General features: G+C 36.9%; 1 protein-coding gene across 1 annotated transcript in view; it reads right to left on the reverse strand.

The window, feature by feature from the left end:
• The window catches only part of FREM3 (FRAS1 related extracellular matrix 3), a 64,808-nt gene that overhangs the window by 37,893 nt on the left and 7,660 nt on the right, over nucleotides 1-19,255 (reverse strand). The window lies entirely within an intron of this gene.

Raw genomic sequence — 19,255 nt, forward strand, 5'->3', positions numbered from 1 at the left:
TGAAGCAGTAAAGTCATAAATAGGCACTCATCTCCCCACTACTAAAAATCTTCAAGATTTCTTGGACAAGAGGACAGGGGGGAGGTCAGGAATAATTGAACACACAGTTGGGAAATCTGAAGTTTGTCCTTCTATCTCTGTTTGGAACATAATGAATCTTTTGTCTTAAGGAGTTATTTTTTCAGATAACTCATGCCCCAAGAAATTAAAAACAAAACACTTCACTTTTCCATGTATTGACATAGATGCAGTTGGAAAGGGTTTGGGGAAGGTTTTTTTGATTGCTTGGTTGAGTTTTACTTTTGTATAACAGAATGCCAGGCTGCATTATTACGAGTGAACGTTCCCAGGCTTGTATTTGTAATGAGTGAATATTTTTGCTCAGAAGGAACAAGCGACCATTCTGAGCAGACCAGCTAAACAGCTGCTGTGAATCCCTAATCTTGTTTAATCTTCCTTCTTCACTGACATGCACATAAGGTCTAATAGGCTACGTGGACAAGGAGCAGGCATGCATACTACTAGACTCAGGGAAACTTTGTTCTGACAAAAATATTTTTCATGACACTTACACGAAAACAAAAAACCAGGAAACAACTTCAGAAGAGATTCAGATAATTTAGAAATGGTTTATAGGAGCCCGCAACAAGCCCAGGAATTTTTTTTCTAGCAAAAGAGAACTCAATATTTGCAGCAAATCATCATCATTGCATTTCTAAATAAACTGCTTTTGCTGGTAGAATGGAGTTGCATTAAACAGTGTACTGGAGAGAAACATCAGGAGAAAAGTAGTTTTATATCATGTGATTCCTAAAGGTTGTTTAATTTTTGCCATCTTCTTTGGTGGCACCTTCTATGCCACCTATGACCTCAGTCACAGATAACTGCCATGACACCTTCTATTTAGAAACATTCCCTCTTTCAGAAGGGGATGGAAACATTTAAAAATTGAAGGCTGAGGAAGGGAGAGCTGGGCCAGGGACTGAGAGAGCTGCTGCAGAAGGATGCATGCTACCAAGGCACTCCTTACCACTATTTGAGGAATTTCCAGCTGTCCCTTAGAGCAACTTTACATCATTACAGAGATACAAACCAAATTTATTAGAGGTCACCCACATATGTATTCTTTTAACAGCCTGCTTATTATGAGTTAGACCCAACTCCTACTCTCCATTTAATTTACATTAAGAACAAATTAAGCTTCTCCCTGTAACCAGGCAGCTCAAGCAATAACAGTCTGCCCCCAAATCAGGCTTATGATCCAGCAAAGATACATAGAAGACACATGGGAAGTAGGAACTTTGCTAACTATTACTTTACAAAAGTCTCTGTGTCTGGAAAGACACAAAGTTACAAATAGAGAGAGGAGAGAAAAAGAAAGACAGAGTAAAGGAACATGAGAACAGGAGAGCTAAAAAACAAAAGAAAACAAAAAAACCCCAAAACTGGAACATGCCCCCGAGGAAAGCTGAGAGTGAGCACTTTAAGACTTGGTAAGAAAGACACTTGAAAGCTTAAGCAGAGATGCTGTCTCTTGTTTTATTTTGCAGTGTTTCTGGTAACAACACTTTGTACAATCTCTGGAAAAGTGAACTTTAATAATTTTTTATGTTAATTAGAACAGGTAGAAAACACTAAATTTTTGGCTAACCAATTTTGTGTCAGAAAAAACCTTTATCAAAAAGACACTGAGAAACTTCCTTGCCAATTATTTGCCCAGAGGATTCTTGGATTTTATTATGCAAAAGATCATTAAGCAGATAACACTGTCTGTAAAACATGACAAGTGTTCCTTGAAAATATCTGCAGATGAAACTAATGAGAGAAAAAAAATCTCTGCTCTGCTGAACTGTATTTAGCCTGAAAAAAATCATGGGAACTGTGCAAATTTGTTCTTCCTCGACCTTCTTTTTTTTATATTGATTACATTAAAAACTATATTTTAAAGAATCACGTTTACTTCTGTAGGTGAATTACATAGACTATCTGTCCTTGTAGAAGAAGCAATACCAACTAATTCACTTAATTAGTCTAAATTGGGCAGTTTTATGAACAGTTTATTTTATGACAAATCTGTTTATGAACAATCCATACATGACAGACTATTTTACCAGAGAATTCTTATTAATGCTTAATAATAATAAATACATTCAATAATTCTGCAAGCTACTTGCACAGATAAACTGGCAAAACTTACCCGATAAATTCTTCCTTAGCAAGATTCTAAATAAACAAACAAACAAATTCTTCATTCCCCAGTCATCATCTTGCATATACTCATGGTCTATCTGGGCTTTGATCCTAATCCAACCTAATGCATCAGATTTAATTTATGCTTTCTCACAGTATCAATATTTCAAAAGCCATCAATCCATTCGCAAGCTGTCATCTCTGGTTACCTATGCAAATGATTTGCCAAAACTCTAAACTATCACAAGAATGATATACAGAATATGATTTTTAACAATGAGCCTTTTATCAGGAGAACATAAATGCCTCACAGACTCTGCTATAAGCTTTTGAAATGGTAGTCTGATAAATGTGCTGTGTGGATGCTGCTACAGTGCAGACAAGTGAAATGAATATAGTAGGTAACAATCTAAATATAAAGATAGAAAGACTGATCACCAGACACCACAAATTCTTGTCTGAATCCTGGAGAAGTGCCAAGAGGTAGAACAGAAATATAAGACACAACTCTTTCATGCTTCAGGCCATGCAAATCAATCTTCCAAAACTTAAGACCAAATCTTATCCCTTCCCTTGGTATACCTGGTGAAATGCCTACTCAGTCTTAAACAACACTGTCACACTGCCATCTTATAGAGCCATAGAAAGAGCAGAGCATGGGGAAAGACAGCAACAGTAAGGTTTCTTGAACCCTCCAGCTGCTTGATGTTGGCTGAAGTTCCACAACAGTGTAACAGGCTCGAGCCTCTTTGCGAACCTTAAAGAAGCCAGAATTTGATAAGTATCAGCATTAAAATAACTGACAGCAGCCTCTGCCTCCCTTTCTTTTGATTTTGTACCTCTGGAACTTCTAAATGTTCTTGGATTCGTCCCACAACAACACCCTATCTGTTGATATTCTCACAAAGGAATGCTGGTTGGGTTGTCCAAAGGAGGATACTTGCTCTGTTTCAAGAGAATGATCACTTTTTATATAAGTGCATCTTGAAGACAATAAAGAGAAGCTCCACAGTACCCCAAAGGGTGTTCATATTACCACACTTGGCCAGGACATTCCATAGCCAAGCTCGTGTAAAACAGAGAGGGTGAAGCAGGTACCCAAAGTGGAAATAAAAGCTTTTCAAGGGAACCTAGCTCACTTCCATACACAGAGTTCATGAAACAAGAAAATTGTCCCTGGAAAAGAGCTTCATCATCACTTACACACTGTATATCACAATGAAGAAAGCTCCGTAGCAATTTTGTGACATTACAAATGAGTGGTGCCAATGCCTTTTGGATATGGAGCAGACAGTTTAAAGTAGGAAATAACTGCTGTAAACCTAAGAACCACCAAATTCTCAAAAGTAAATAGATTGCCAGTGCAGAAAAACTGACGACTGAGTAATAGAATATGCAACATAAAGGGGGAAAATGATATCTTCAACCCAACTGATTTGGCAAGTAATTCCTTTATGCTAATCCTTGAATCTGCAGAAGAGATCTGGACGCTAATTAAATAACTCTGGAGACAGATTAGCTGGTGCACATTTGTTCTTCAGAAATGCTCTTTAACTTCAGCCCTAGAAACTACATTACGCAGCACAGAAAAGCTTTGGATCTGGTCTTAAATCAGTGCCTCACCCTCCTGCTAAGATTGACTGAATCTCAAAGGAATCTCTATTTAATCTGTTAGGGAGAGGCTAAAGGGAAGGATGTCAGCTGAACTTGCAGTCTCCTTCCCAATGGCTTGTTCACTGCCTATGACTACAAAAATCTGTGTCAGCATATACCAGCAACAAAAAGAAAAAGTTATCTGGTACCTCACACTGCCAAAATTTAATAAAAGATATAGTGATGTGATCTAGTCATGATAACTATGAGAAACTGACTACATGTCATAATCTTATAGAACATAAAAGTCCAAAATTTACTACTTGGATTGGAAGAAAACTCCACAAATCTTCCAAGTGAACAGGACCGACACACAACTTCACCGTTAAACAAATGCTAAAATTGCAGTTTTGATACACAAAAAAATACAGATAAAAATAGATTTTTTGCCTTGAACCTAGGCTAAATAAAAGCTCAAGGTGTAGAAACTAATACAAACTATAAAAAGAGGAAAAAATGAAGAGTTGTGAGCAGGGATGTAAGGAAGGCACTACAGTCTCTAAAATGCAAACATGGCACACAATTGCTGCTTCCTTCTAATAATATCATACGACAATATGATATGGCAATATCATATGACAAATATAGTATCATATCACATATGGGGGATAATTCTGATTTCACACATTGCTAGTTTTTTCAGAAGAGTTCTTTGACTTATTTCAGAAGTAAGGTGAGAACAAGGTTCGGGAAAGATACACCTAACAAGAACAATGTTATTTGACAAAGTCAAGGTTGGAAGTTTTTGAAGGGAATAAAGCATGCACAACCTTAGATGAGCATTTTACACTATGTCAGCATTATTAAGGTTTAACAAGCTGGGACACAATCAAAGGGATGTAGACAGACTAGTACAACAGACTGGATATTCATCACAGCCATCTTAAAAAAAAAAAAAAAAAAAAGTGTGTTCTTCAGTCAGTACTCATCACAGTTACAAATGTGGTCCCTGCCTTGGAAAACGACAATTCTTTGAATCTCCAACTGTTTTAAGAAAAAGCAAGAGGAAAGATCAATGGATATGTTCATTATATACAATACTCCTGCATACTCCATACTGAACAAAATATAATCTCAGTTAGGTTGTTATATCGTCAGTGCTAAAATACATTAAATTTCATTAATAGTCAAATTAAGTAGAGAGGAAGGGTGTATTACCAAGTTTATCACTCTCCACGTAATGATAGCATCATGACTAATCAACATGCATCTTCATAGCACAAAGGATGCAACTACTGTACTGTAATCGTTAACTTAGAAGGGCTGAGCTTTCATTATAAGCAAAAAACCTCTACGTTTTCTAAAAGGTGAGTGCATCAGTGCTAGCCTGAGATAAAACTGACCATCTGTAACGCAGATGGTAGCTTTTGTCATAAATTAAGTTCCTGCCCTGAGTCAATGCTCCTTTGCAATGTATTTTAATATGCCTGGCATTTCAGGTCCCTGAAGAAGTTGAGTCTTTACAGAGACACCTTGGAGATGTTCTAAATCAAGGGTTAGTGCAGGAGATTTTTGTTATAATTTGACCTTTAAAGTATTCCAGCAGGAGGCTGCCGACTGATTCATAGTTTGAATCTGCAGCGTTCCATGAGCACGATGGTTGTCTTGGAAAGTTACTGCGTTTATAATTCCTTAAATTACATCATCATGTCAAAAGGTAGGAACATAGTCGATACTACAGCCAATCATTAGGGAATGCTTCTTGAAATGACATGCTAGAGGCTAAACAACTGGCAATACCTCTGAAGTGAGAAAGAACTTTGCCATTTGGGAACGATAAGAATAACTAACTTAGTTATTATCTGCGGTCACAAAGAAACCTCATAAACTTTTACAGCATCAGAAAAGGCAGCTGCCTAAATGCAGAGATATATCTTTCCTGGGCAAGCTTGACGTGACTGCTGCTGACCTGAGGATCCCTTTCCTGAATAACATGGTGAAATACACATTGGGTAAGGAGGACACAAGCCGGAGCAATGGACTGCAACATGGCTGACCTTGGAAAGTGCAGTCTCATTGCTGGTGCTATTTAAGTTCAAAAGATATGTGAAAAGTCAAATACTTTAAAAAGTATTTTCCTAGTCCTAGCATTGGAAGTAGATAATCCTGCCCTTTTCCACCTCATCCCAGTACTGACCAGCCAACCAGGGCAAGAGTGCAGGCCCTGCATTAGGATGAGCACAAGGCCTGTTCCTTCTGTGTACAAACGAGATGAAGCTGAACACAGGGGAAGCTGGGACTGCCTATACCAAGATGATTGCTACCAATACAGGTTTCTGGAGACTTGAACAGAGTTTTGTCTCTTGGAATACAACCCATTTAAAGTTTGCTTTGGAGCAATCGCTTTGGAGCAGTGTCTGGTCTACACATTCTGTCAATTAGAGTATGTTCACTTAATTTTTTACAGATGAATAACAATACTGTAATGCATTTTCTACTGTTTCAGAATAGCTGACTTCTAAGAAGAGGTAACAGGCTGAAACAAATGGAAAATATTAGACTCTGATATCAAAGAGGCTAATGCTGAGAAGTTCTGTGCTGATGCTGACAATGAACTTCAAGGAAATCTGAGTGAAACCAGACAAGAAGTTTGCAACTGGTCGCTATTTCAGTTCTCATTTTGCATAACTGAGTCCAAATTCCAAATATCTGACACTAAATTCTGTAGTATTCTAAAAACATTTTGGGTACTATAGGAAATGCATGTTGAACAGAAGAAATAAATTTGTATTCTGTTTGTGAGAGTCTGCAAGGTTATTATATGGAACAGGTCTTTGTGTCCTTTTTTCTTCCCTTGGATGGTTTCCCTATTTCTTCTTTATTTCCCCCTACTTCCCCCTATTTCTGGATAGTAATAGAGAAAGGAACAACAACACCTTCCTGAATGTATCACACACATAAATGGCATGATTGATACCCAATAGAAAAGCATATAAACAGACATTTTAAAGTTAATTAGGTCTATACTATTTATAAATACCCTCTGGACTCGAATTTTGCTCTGAACCTATATTTCAGTTCCTAATTGCTATCTATTTATTCTGGTGATTCACCAGGTGTTAAGGGAATTACAGTGGAATCTCTTCCCTTCTAATTACAAAAGGTTAAACTAGAAGCCATTTCATACCAATTCAAACGTGCATTTATTCCTCATGTTTAACATTCCCTTCACTGGCACAGCTTATGGAACAGCAATATTTTCATTTTAATAATACTTTAAAGAAAATTACCTACTTATACCGTCCAAGACATTAGAAAGACAAATTATAGGCCCATGAAGGTGCTAGCAACAACACCCATAGCACATCAGCACAGGTATAAACCCAACCTCCTGCAAGTAATGACTGCCAGCATGATAAATTGTGAGTGTGATAGGGAACCACTAGCATGAATTCCTAAGTATTTCTTCAAGGTACATTACTTCGTTCAGATTTAAACAGCTTAACCTAAAACATAAAACAAAACAAGTCAAAACAAAACAAAAAAAACCCTTACCCACTCCGTCTGACAAAGGTTAAGCAAAAACAGAGAGAAAAAAAAAACTCTGAAAAACAGACTTGCTACCTGTCAAAGCAACATATTACAAACAACTTGACCCTTCCTGCAAGGTCAAAATAGACCAAAACAACCCTCCATAAGCAATAGTGTAAGACTTCACAAACATTTGCTCAGTATCTTTGGGTGAACCAAATTCCAATATTGCCAATGATATCTGCTAAGCAGACAAAAAGAGCAGAAACTGTCCAAGGGGTTGACCTACATCAGCTTTCCTAATAAGAAAGATCTTACATCCCAGTGAGGAGGAACACAGCTGTGAGGAAGAACTTAGCTGCTGCCCCATTTTCACAGTGCACCATCAGCTGACTGGAGCAGCTGTGTTTTTCTTTACTTTCCATTCAACTTCTGTTACTCCTTCGAAGCAGTGAAAAATATTTCAGAGCCCCTTCTACAAAATCTTTGTGATTTCTTTTATTTATCTAATAACAACTGAAATGTGTATGTATGTATATATACATATATATCTGCATACAATGAATAAGAAAAAGCTTCTACCATTTCGTGTTAGAGTTACAACAAAACTGCTGTGGAACACATTAACTCATCCATAATGGGAAAGGAAAACAGGCACATAAATCCAATTAAAAAACGATTGTGTAAAAATAGGTTAATTTCCACGGTAATTCCTGAAAGTCTCTAAGAGTCTATGAACGTTATCTTTTAAATCTCTCAGGCTAACATTGTCAAAAGTAAATATATACAGATTGAGACAATTAGAAGTTCTAATCAGCGTCCTTAGAGGAATGGCAAAACATAGCTACTTCATGGGCTCTTCCTTTCACATCATTTTCCTTCTTTCTCACTCTTGCTCTCAATTGCATGCTCTCTCACCCTCTCCAAAGGTTTATCTTAAGGCTAACGGGACAGAGAAAAAACCCTGCAATACAATAAGAAAACCAAGAAAATCATGTTCCAGTGCTGGCAAAGTATTCAGGATTTGGTAAGTTAGAGAAATGGAAGATTTTGCTTCTAGGCTTTTATAGTTCTTGGTGAACTCTTCTACCACAAGCACTGAACCAACCACAACAAAATACAATGCATTTGAATTTGCTGTAGAAACAACCAAAACCATAAAGTCCCGTTGAGAGACTGTGATGGGGGAAGGCTTGAACGAGTTATGGCAGTAACACATAAAAACTGATCGGTAGTAACTCCATGTGCAGGTTCTGAGCGTGCAACAAATGAAAAAATTAATTACCTCCGTCTCACTTCCTAGAGTTATATAGGTATGGTGAAAAAACATACGGACGGCACATGAACCCCTGACACTCTTGAAGCCATGCTTTAAACAAGTGTAAATACCACTTTGAGTGGTATTGTGCAATCACATCCTTCTTATATTCTTGGGTGGCAATCGGGAAAATAATCTATTGATGAAGCCTGAAGCCCTAATAACCTCTGTGGTAGTTATACAAAGAATACAGAAATTGATTTGACAGTTTGCTTGACAAAATAATGATATATAAGCTGGAAGCAATGTGTTAGCTGGTAAGAACCACCAGCAGTATCTTAATCAAGTATTTAGTTCGCTCTCAGAAGTGTAAGAGAAATCTTGTGATGTATTTTGTAGTTGCTTTCCCTAATGTTACCCAGATGCAAGAGAGTAGGAATCTGTACATATTTTGTCTCCTACCATTAGACAACCGAAAAAATGAAGACAAACAAAATGCTTGCATACTGCTCTGAAAAGAAAAATTTACCTCTAGCATGTGCTGTAGTAAAAAAAAGGTGCCCCAAAAGACTGAATTAGTCCATGATATCAAACTGTATTACATCAGGAATCTCTTCAGGTTTCTCATGAATAATTGAATAAAAGAGGAAAAAACACTGAAGAACATTCACTAGTCCACTGAAAAGGAGGCTGAGTTTCATGGCTACTTCACATCAACATTAACAATCATTACAACACGGTGACAAGAATCACTAAAGAACTCCTCCACAGAAATGAACTTTCAGTCATCTATTTAAATAAATTTAAACCACAGAACTCAATGATAAAAAGTGTTTTGCTGCTACAACTATTTAATCACATCCTTAATATAGGCAATTTGGTGCTATTTTTTGCACTGCACATCCAAGCATGTGCCACCATGGTAGATGATTCCTTAGGTGCAGCAACCAAGTAATTTTCCAGTTGCTTTGCACTGTGTCAGGAGCTTTGTGCACATAAATGACGTTTACTGAGGACCTGTACTGTTGCCTCTGTTCAGAAAATGCTAGGGTCAATGAGGCCTAATCATAGCCCTTTGGATTTCTTGAAAAACTTCCACTGACTTCAAAAGCTTTTTATCAGACTCTTAGATGAAAAAGGACATGAAGACACAGACAGTGAAAAAGGGAAGGACTGAAACAGAATTATAAGTCATATTATGTAGCAAGAAAGCATAGCTTTAGCTCTTTTTTTTTAAAGTATATTTTAAAAATTCTATGTGCATACAGTTCATTGAGATCTTGTAGGTAAATATAGGTAAAATGAAAAGCAGACATGCAGACACTTCAAAGACAGCAGCTAAATCTATGCATATGTGATGGGAAGGGCAGCTGGGCCACCATAGGTGATAAGGGTATTTCATAATGAAAGAGAAGAAACTTGACTTTTTTTTTTTTTTAGCCTACCTAAAAGAAAATACAAGATACATTACTGTAGCATTGACAGGGCAAAAAGTAGGTTCTACTGGAGTTATCACATAAAAAATAACACAGCAAAATTTTTGTTTAAAGGATTAATTTTATGTCAAGCTTTAGTCCAATAACAAAATACTATAGCAAGGAATTATTTAATGCACATGATTTTGAAAAGTTAAATCAGAGTTCTTTGTACTCCGTTTTGCATGACTGAAAACAAGTACTCAGTCACAAAATCCTCTATATATAAAGAAATGGGTATTAAACCTTGCCAATTTTCAGTGTATCTGTTTAGTTTCTCTATACTGTGCTCTTAAGACATTCTCAAATGACTACAGTTTCCTTTCATATTAACACGCGTATTTCAAGCCGCACATGCTGGCACTAATGTTTAAATATGATATTTAACTTTAAGCAGGCACGAAAACATTTTCAACAAATGAAATGATAGTGTTAAGAAGTGGTTCTCAGCGTGTGTCTTTGAACATGAATAAAAGGGTGGACTCAGATGAAGTCCAATGAAGGTTAAAGCGTAGGTGTCCTGCTTGCCCCAACAATTATCTCAGGCACTATGAGAACAAAGTTGTGCAGCAGATCCCAGCTAGTTAACAAATTAAAGATTTAACACCATTCACTACATTCAATGAAAACTCTCTGGGGGAAATTTTTGTTTCATTTGAATGCCAGTATGCAAATAGTTCTGGAATAGTCATGGCTCTGACAAGAAAATACTGTGAAAAGGTTTGTACTTAGACTGCACAAATCCCTTTCTCTCCTTTTAAACTACTTCAGTCTGCCCAAACCATGATAAACATCATTAATACTAATACTTCACAGTTCAGTTTTCACCATTCAGGTGCTGAAAGCTTTTAGTGAGGATACAAAGGATCACACAGCAAAATGAATCTCAACTCAGAAACAAGCATATAGGAGTTCTGAGAAAAGACTGACAGGAAGAAAAAAATCAGGTACTTTATTCCTTAAGGTCAGTATCACTGTTTTAATCTAGCAACACTATGAGACTGAAAACTAATTTCTAAAGAAACATAATATTGGTCAAAACACCCTTCCAGTTGATCTCTTCTAAAGTAGGTCTCATTGTGATGATACTGAATAGGTCCTGAGTGAGTGAATTGTCAGGATTTAGAGAGCCCTGATTTTAATCTCATTCACACTGCAGAAATTCCAGAATCACTCTTTTAGCACCTATTTTAATTTTTAAAAATTTTTGAATTTAACAGTACAATCACAGCCAGACCTAATCTAAATGCTAGGCCTCATATGCTGTTGTAGTCAGAAAAAGAAACAGGCAATGGAGTCATATCAACCTGAGATGAGAGTCAGGACTTTTCTTTTAGCGGAGAAAGCTATCAAAAAACAAACAAAACATAGAATTTTCTTATTTAGATCCATGGCTGGTGAGTGAACAACTCTCTAAGCTGGTTCAACTTTGGAATCACCAAGACACCTTCGTCTGAAAAAAAAATCAAAGTGGGGATCTAAGATAAGGCTGCAAAGTAGGAGTGGTAGGGGAAGAAAAGAACAGTTAGAACAGCTTTAGGAAGTTGAGAAAAAAAAGGAGACTGAAAGAAACACATGTTGAGAAGGACATAAAACCTCGAATGCAGTGAAAATGGAAAATGCTAAGGATTAATGATGAGACCTTGCATTGCTGGGGCAGAGAGAAGAACATGAAAAGGAAAATATCCAAACAGGAAAGAATACAAGCCTGCCCATATTACTGGCCCTCAGTCAGGCCCATAAAGCACCTCAAGATGTCAATAATGTTCATATTCATAGTGGAGAGGGATACGGATAAACTTGTGAATTAAGATGTTCTTGTGCTCTGTCATTTAAGTATTCTCTTCCAGACTTCCTGAGCATGTCCTACATTATGCAGATCACCTCTACCCCAGCCCATGAGACATAAAAGTATTACAACCTTATCAAAAACATTTAAGTTCCTTAAAAAAAAAAGACAGATAGAGAGAGAAAACTTTTCTTATAAATGAGCAGAAACTTGGATTGGACATGACTATGAGAAGGTGCTAAAACACATCTTTCTGACCTAGGGTAAAATCAGTTATAGCTAAGCTCGACTTATCTTGTGTCTGTTTTTAAAATATTCAAAGACAGAGATTCTACAAGGTTCTTAAACAGTTTGTTCTAATGTTTAATTTCTGTTACTATTAGAAAAAAGTCTATTATTGTCAGAAGGAAACTTCACTAACCACAGTGATATACTTCACAGAGAACACTTCATTCTGCTCCTCTCATCTGTACTACCAAATATCATAGCCTTTCCCCATCTCTTCTACTCCAGACTGAACACCTCCAAGTCCCGTAACCTTTTCTTACAGAACAAGTTTTCTAGATCTCTGATTATTCTCGTTTATTCCCCCAGGACAGTTTCTCCACATTTTCTACATCTACCTAAATTCAGACAAAGTTTGGCCAAGAAGTCTGGTAGGGAATTTATTGGCACTTAGTAGTATGATGGTTGTCCTTTTTTTTTTTTTTTTTCTTTTAAAGGGTGATACACAGGTGACAGTGTGCTTATGACCCAGAGAAACACTCGGATCCTTTTTTTCAGGACATTATGTCCAGGCAGTCGTTTCCCATGACTTAATTTTTGCACTAATGATCGATACTATCAGTTTATAACATTACACCTGTCTTACTGATTTATTTAAACATCACTTCTTTACTTTATTAAGATAATACCAAACCTTTAATTCTGCTCTTCAGTGGGGCTGAAGCACTCCCTGACCTGAGCTTGCTTTAATTTTAACAGGCACATTCTCTTTCCATCACCAAAATCCTGTCTAAAAGTACCAACTAGCTTGGATCCAAAGCAGCCACAGCAGGCTCTCGCTTGGTATATTCCATTTTGACGTGACAGAGAATCATAACCCAGTACAGACCTCCAACCAGATTTTGCACTCACCTAACAGCCAGTTCATCTGAACAAGTGGTTGTCACACCACTTGTAAGCTTTTTGCTTATCATGCAATATTCCCCAGTCTACACTCCTTCCTCCTCCTTAAAGAGACAGCTAAGTCTCTTTAACTAGCTGGCAGCCGTCTCTTCAAGATCACAGAAGAAAGAATTGTTATCACTGCTGGCAGATAATAGTACCCACTCACTTTGCTTTTGAGGAACTGAGCTTCTTCTACACCAGTTTTTCTTCTCCTTTTCATAATTACTTTTAATTAAGATTTTCTTCTGGAATCTTCTATCCTTTTATGATTCTTTGAGCATCCCTATGACGCCTTTGAGAGTTGCAGCTGGTACTTTAAGTAATACTAATCTGAACCAGGTTTCCCAAAACTTGTTTTGAAACTGTACTGCAAGACATAGTCTTACCTTATAGCTCCCTCCCCTCCAGACAATGCCTGTTACTTTATTTTAGGATATTAGGTTTGAAACCAGTTAAATCTTTGACAAACTCATCTGTTACTAACCACCTTGTTATCCCAGCATGTGCTGAAAAAGCTGTTTCTACATATTTAAAAACAACTTATTTGAAATCACCTAACTTTTCTAAATATTTTCTGATGTTTTCTCCCTATTTAACATTTATTGTATAAGTGCAGTAGAAGTTAGAAAGTCCTCTGCTACACAGTAGTAAAAATAAAAATCTTCTATCAGTAGAAACAATATCCAATATCTCAGGAAAAAAAAAGTATAAATCAAGCCTTATCTTCAGATGGGTGACTTCAATCATTGGAAAAATTTGGTTTTGGAATTGAAAACACTGTAGAGCATCTATCTTGAAACACCATTAGATGAAGGGATGATTCAAAGCCATGTCAAAAACACTTCAGTGTTTTCATTCCACAACTGCTCGGGTTCTCTCCTTTCAGCCAAAACATAATGCCTTCGCAAACATAAGTATCAAAATAAAGCCCCTCCACCTAATGGTTTTTCATTCTTGAGGTCCATACAGGTAATATGCATCATTCAGTGCTGTCAGGCACAGCAGCAAATTAGAGCAAACCAAAATCACACTAAAAACAGAAAGCATTTTCCCACTGAATTTAGAAGATTACTGAAGTGCAAGTTATTTGACAAGCTTTGCTGTATAATAATTCTTACATCTTTGCTGACTAATATTTTCAAAATTTATTACAAATCCAAAGTACTTGTAAAACACTTAAAAATTCTATTTAACTTGCTTTGGGAGAAATGTAGTTTATTCAAGGCTACATGGAGATGGCTCAGGAGTTGGAAATTCTGTGCATCTCATGAGAAGCCTTTGTGGCTGAAAGTGGTAAAATAATACTGGCAACATGCCTGCGAACTATTTTCAGATATATGGATGAGAGGAGAAAAATGCACAAAAACTGTCTACTCACAAAGGAGCAATTTTTAGCAAGAGGAAGTACACTGACTTGCACATGGTAATACAAAGCTGCTTTGTAAAATCATTAGTAAAACTGGAGATCTTACTGTAAAACGAGACTGATGTGTTAGATAAACATGGTCATTAACACTAATAAATCTCATCAGATACTAACTTTGGTCAGCAACTACATTCTACCTGTTTAGATGATCAAATTTATACCAAGGATTGCTAACAAGCTTCTTGAATTGCCACATTTCAGTTTGTATTAAGAAATAAAAACCAAAACACCATGTAACTCTGCCTGTAGGTATTTTTTTCATTTGCACATCATGCATTAACAAGCATAAGTATTCTTAGTGACTTGACCAAATTCTTAACTCTATTTAAACCACATAGAAGATAAGTCTTAATCCTTCTAGATGCTATAGTGAGCACATGACTTAACTATGAGATTGTATTAGAATCCACAAGAGCAATTCATGCTCTGTAACTCACAGAATTAGTAAAGCCTTACTTGCTGTATACTTGCACCTTCTAAGACACCAGCTTCAATCAAAACACTGACAGATTATTCAAAATTACAAAGCCATACTCTTTGTCCAGAAAAAGCTTACAACCTAGCTTGAATCAGCCCATTTTGGCCAACACCACACCTTCAGAAAACTAAGACCCTGATTCAAACTCCCAGCTGAAGATTCTAAGTCTTTGAAAGGCAGAAACTAAGAAAAAAATATAGAAGCTAGGAAAAAATGTAGAAAGTTCAGATACGTCCAGAATACTCCAAGGTTTTCCTCAGTGCTTTCACCTCTCCCCTCACCTACAATTTATTTGCAGTAGCACCAATCAAACACATGCGAGATGGCTTCTGAGTAACGTTTCAGACCTATTAAAATTGACAGCAAAGCTCCCATCAGCTTTAGCAGGGGCAGAATTTCCCCCCACGGACCTGGGACCACATCGAGCAGAATGCACAGAATAAATAAATACTTTAAAACACGTTCTAAATTTTTCTTGCTGTAGAACTATTTTTGAATAGCTAGAAGTACATTAAACAGAAATTTCTTTAATATTTTATGGTCTGCAAATAATCTTTAGTGCATTTCAGGAGGATCCCTTTATCCAAACGGAATGCTAAGTTTGAAAACGGCATTCCACAGTGTTTGAAAGAAGCCTGAACTCATCTCAGAAAGTTCACATCAGCAACTTTTTGTAGCTTTCAGTATCAGCAAACTCTCATCACTCTTTTGACAACGATAATTGAAAAAAAAGGTCTGGAGGGCAGCAATGACAGGAATGTCAAAAGGTTAAGTGTACTAAAAACTACAAAACAAAAAAGATGAACTCTCCAGGTAAATAACAGAGTTTTACTCATACAAAACATGACTGAACATCAAACAAGGTGCAGAGGCATTGGTTAGTGCTGATCTCTGCATGAAGAGCACAGAGGAAATGAATAATGAATGTTTTCTAAATCCAACATAGTAGAGTCAACAATAACCAGCTCTGCTCCATTATGCATCTTTAAACAACTCTAACATATTATACTCAGGTCTAGAAGGAAATATTAAGAAACTACCTATTTGTGGTCAATTTTTACTGGCATTTGTTCTGTGAAATGAACTGCAGGCTCAAGACTGAACATGCACAATTCAGATTTGCCAGTGGGCACCATAATTAGTTGGTTAAGAGCAGAGAGTTTCTGCCTAAACCTTCAGTTTAATGGTGGGAACAGTTTTCTCAAGTCAGATCTACTTTTCTGAAAACATACTGTCAGCCATTCTGTCTCATACGCATCACTGTTAAAAGCTTTCCCAACAATTCTCTTAAACAGTAGAACAAGTAGTTTTCCAGATAAAGAACCTAAGGGAATCTTTCCTACCCTCGGGCTAGGAAAAACGCTGTTATTCAACAGGTACACCGTCACCTTAAAGGATTACGCTTTTGTCTGAACGAACTTTACTCTTTGTGCAAAAGAAGTAACAAGATAGAGAAAAACATATGTGTTTTCTCCTCACATGTGTTTTCTGCAGTAATGACAGTACACTTACTGGTTCCGTTGGTCTGAGTTTCCTTTGTACGGATGAAAAAAATAAATGCTTTAAGAGGATTCCTCACAAAGCTAGAACATAAAAATATAGAAAATAGCAGGCTATTTCTCAAGTTCTGCTTAAACAGTTACAAACTGCACTAAAGTAGTGTGTGTTCTTTCTTCCTGCTGGGCCTTTAGATGTTTTTTCCTGCCTCATACAATGGCTATGACAGTCATGCCTTCTTTTAGGCACCGCTTTGGAAGGTAAATGCCCCTGTGAGAATATGTTTAATGTACTTCTCAGCACTAAAAACATCAAAAGCCTAATCCAGATAAAATTTCTTTTAAAAGCATTTCCCTGGGCTATAATAGGAATGACAGCTTTGACTTTTCAACCTCATTTCTCACACCAAACAAGTTTCAAGTGAATTTCCAGATGTTACTCACTTAGAACACCTTCCTAATTGACAATAGCCATGTATTCCTGCAGTTGTGCCAATCATATCAGTATACAAACATCCCTACAGTCTGTAAATACTTTTATTCATAAACACAGTTGCACACATTTGTCACAGCTTTTCTTACTCTGTTTTGTGATATCTGCAGCAGAGAGATGATTATCTAGCTGAAAGAATCATACTGTTTAGCGAAGACCCAAACACTGCTAATGAAAACTTCTGGTAACTGACTCCCTTGTATTGCTTGGTGTATAAGGAATAAAAATCACCACCTGTTTAGTCATGCAATTTTTTTTTTCATTGTTTCTCATCACTATTACGTTACTGCACTTAGTCATGCCATGGTCAGTCAAAGACTTGTACATTCATCAACTGACAGCAAAATAAGATGTCTGTAAGAAACATAGGTAGCAGTTCACAGCACCTTCTGCTGCATGTCAAGTGAAATGTTAGCAACAAGAGCCAAGGAACGTATCTCCAATCTTTCTCTAATGAATAGCCCTATTTGATTTTAACTGCATCAACTGCACAGCACCACAAAAAGAGCTAGAAAATAATTGGCTTGTGATATCTAGCTTGTTTTTTCGATGCCCCTCAGCTGGCCGATGTTCAACCTTTTCCTTTCAGCATAACCAGAGGAACCACAAACCAAAGCCATTCGCAGTCTGTCATAGCTTTGTCTCCCAATTACTCTGTTGGCTCCTAAAAGAGAAGATCTTTCCAGCTGTAAAGCTGCCAAGGATATAAAGTGCCAGCCATGAGGGGATGGCTTGGTACATTCTTTGACTATGAAACAGAGATCTTCCAGTTTCCTGAAGCCCAGTATAACTATAGCTGAACAAAATGATTTGCTTACCCAAATCTTAACTAGAAAGGAAATAATTTCCTTCAAATATGGATAGTGTGCATTTCCAGCTGCCTACTATTCCATCTTTGTTTGTAAGCATGAGAAACTTGCCCCTGACAGGATTCCCATGAACCAGGGCTGAGGCTGAAAATGTTTTTAATTTCCCTTAAGCTATGTAATCTTTCATGTATGAGCAAAGTGTCAATAACAAATGACCTGTTCCAAGTGTTCAATTATTTCTGAACAAATGAAAATGAACAACAGTTGCATTTCATTGTTTTTCCAACAAATACCCTTAGTGTGCTGCCTGAAGATTTTAAATGCTGCACTAGAAATTGGATGAAGAAAGTATTAGAAGTGACATCCAAGCCTCACATATTCATCTCCAAGTCATAAAACAGATGGGATCTTCTCAGCTAATCAGAGTATCTCAGCTAATCTGAGCACTACACACTTATTAATGCCTAACAGAATGCTCATTTCTCAGGCATATACTCACCTGTGGTTGGATAGGTTCATAGCAAATATATTTAACGCATCTTTACAGAGTACAGTTAGTTTAAATTCTCTGTACAATAATAAACAGGTTACACTACTCTGATAGCCATGAAAAAACTCCAGCTGTAGGATCTAAGTAAATCTAGGAATACTGAAGTACCTCTGTTGTATTCAAAAGCAACTCTCTCTCAGGAAACTTATGCAGGTATTCAAGAAAGCCAGTGATGGAAGAAAGAACCACGATACAATATGGAAGAGCCAAGAGCAGCACATATCCTCCCCTAACTAAGCAGCACTTCTATGACCCCTAAACCAAAATTTCTAGCTGCTCATTGCTGCTTGCTGTCTGGAGGTAGCATGTTTTGCCTGTGCCTTTCTTACCTCTGGAAGAAAACGATGGGCTTGTAGGTTAAAAGCAGTTTAGCTCTCTAAACTATAATGATTTATATTGCTATGAGAACAGGGACAGACTAATTATAGATGGAATATAGTAACTGCTTTTTAAAAGCCCAAGATACACAATTTGCAAGTTAGAATAGGAAGCCTTAGTGAACTCAAACGAGTACTTATTCAGTGACTATCCTCTACTACCAATGAGAATTTGTTTCGAGTCTGCCCGCTTTGAAGAAAGTATTTTAATGGTGTTCTAGACATGCTTTTGAGGCCTGTTAGGAGATACTCGAAGGGCACAAATTTAACTTTTAGCTAAATGCTATGTTAAAATGCTATTCTAATACCTTCCATGCACTCAGAGCTTTGGAATAATTACATTAAACTAGTCAGGAAGTTGACAGTGCTTATTGTGAAGGCAGATTCTTACAGATGTTCCAACTGAATTGAAAATGTATTCTACATATCTTCCTATCTCTCCTTAATTAAGAGAAACTTCTGTACAATTTTGCATTAAATTTACTGTGAATTCCTCATGAGGATGATTGGGAAAATATTGCAGCCTCTATGAGAAACAATACACAAACAGAACAAACTGATTTTCAAATAAGAGTCATCAAGTGAACAAAGCCAGAGTGATAACACTGAAAACGTGAACA

Source organism: Struthio camelus, chromosome 4 (genome assembly GCF_040807025.1).
Source record: "Struthio camelus isolate bStrCam1 chromosome 4, bStrCam1.hap1, whole genome shotgun sequence".
In the NCBI taxonomy this organism is placed as follows: Eukaryota; Metazoa; Chordata; class Aves; order Struthioniformes; family Struthionidae; genus Struthio; species Struthio camelus.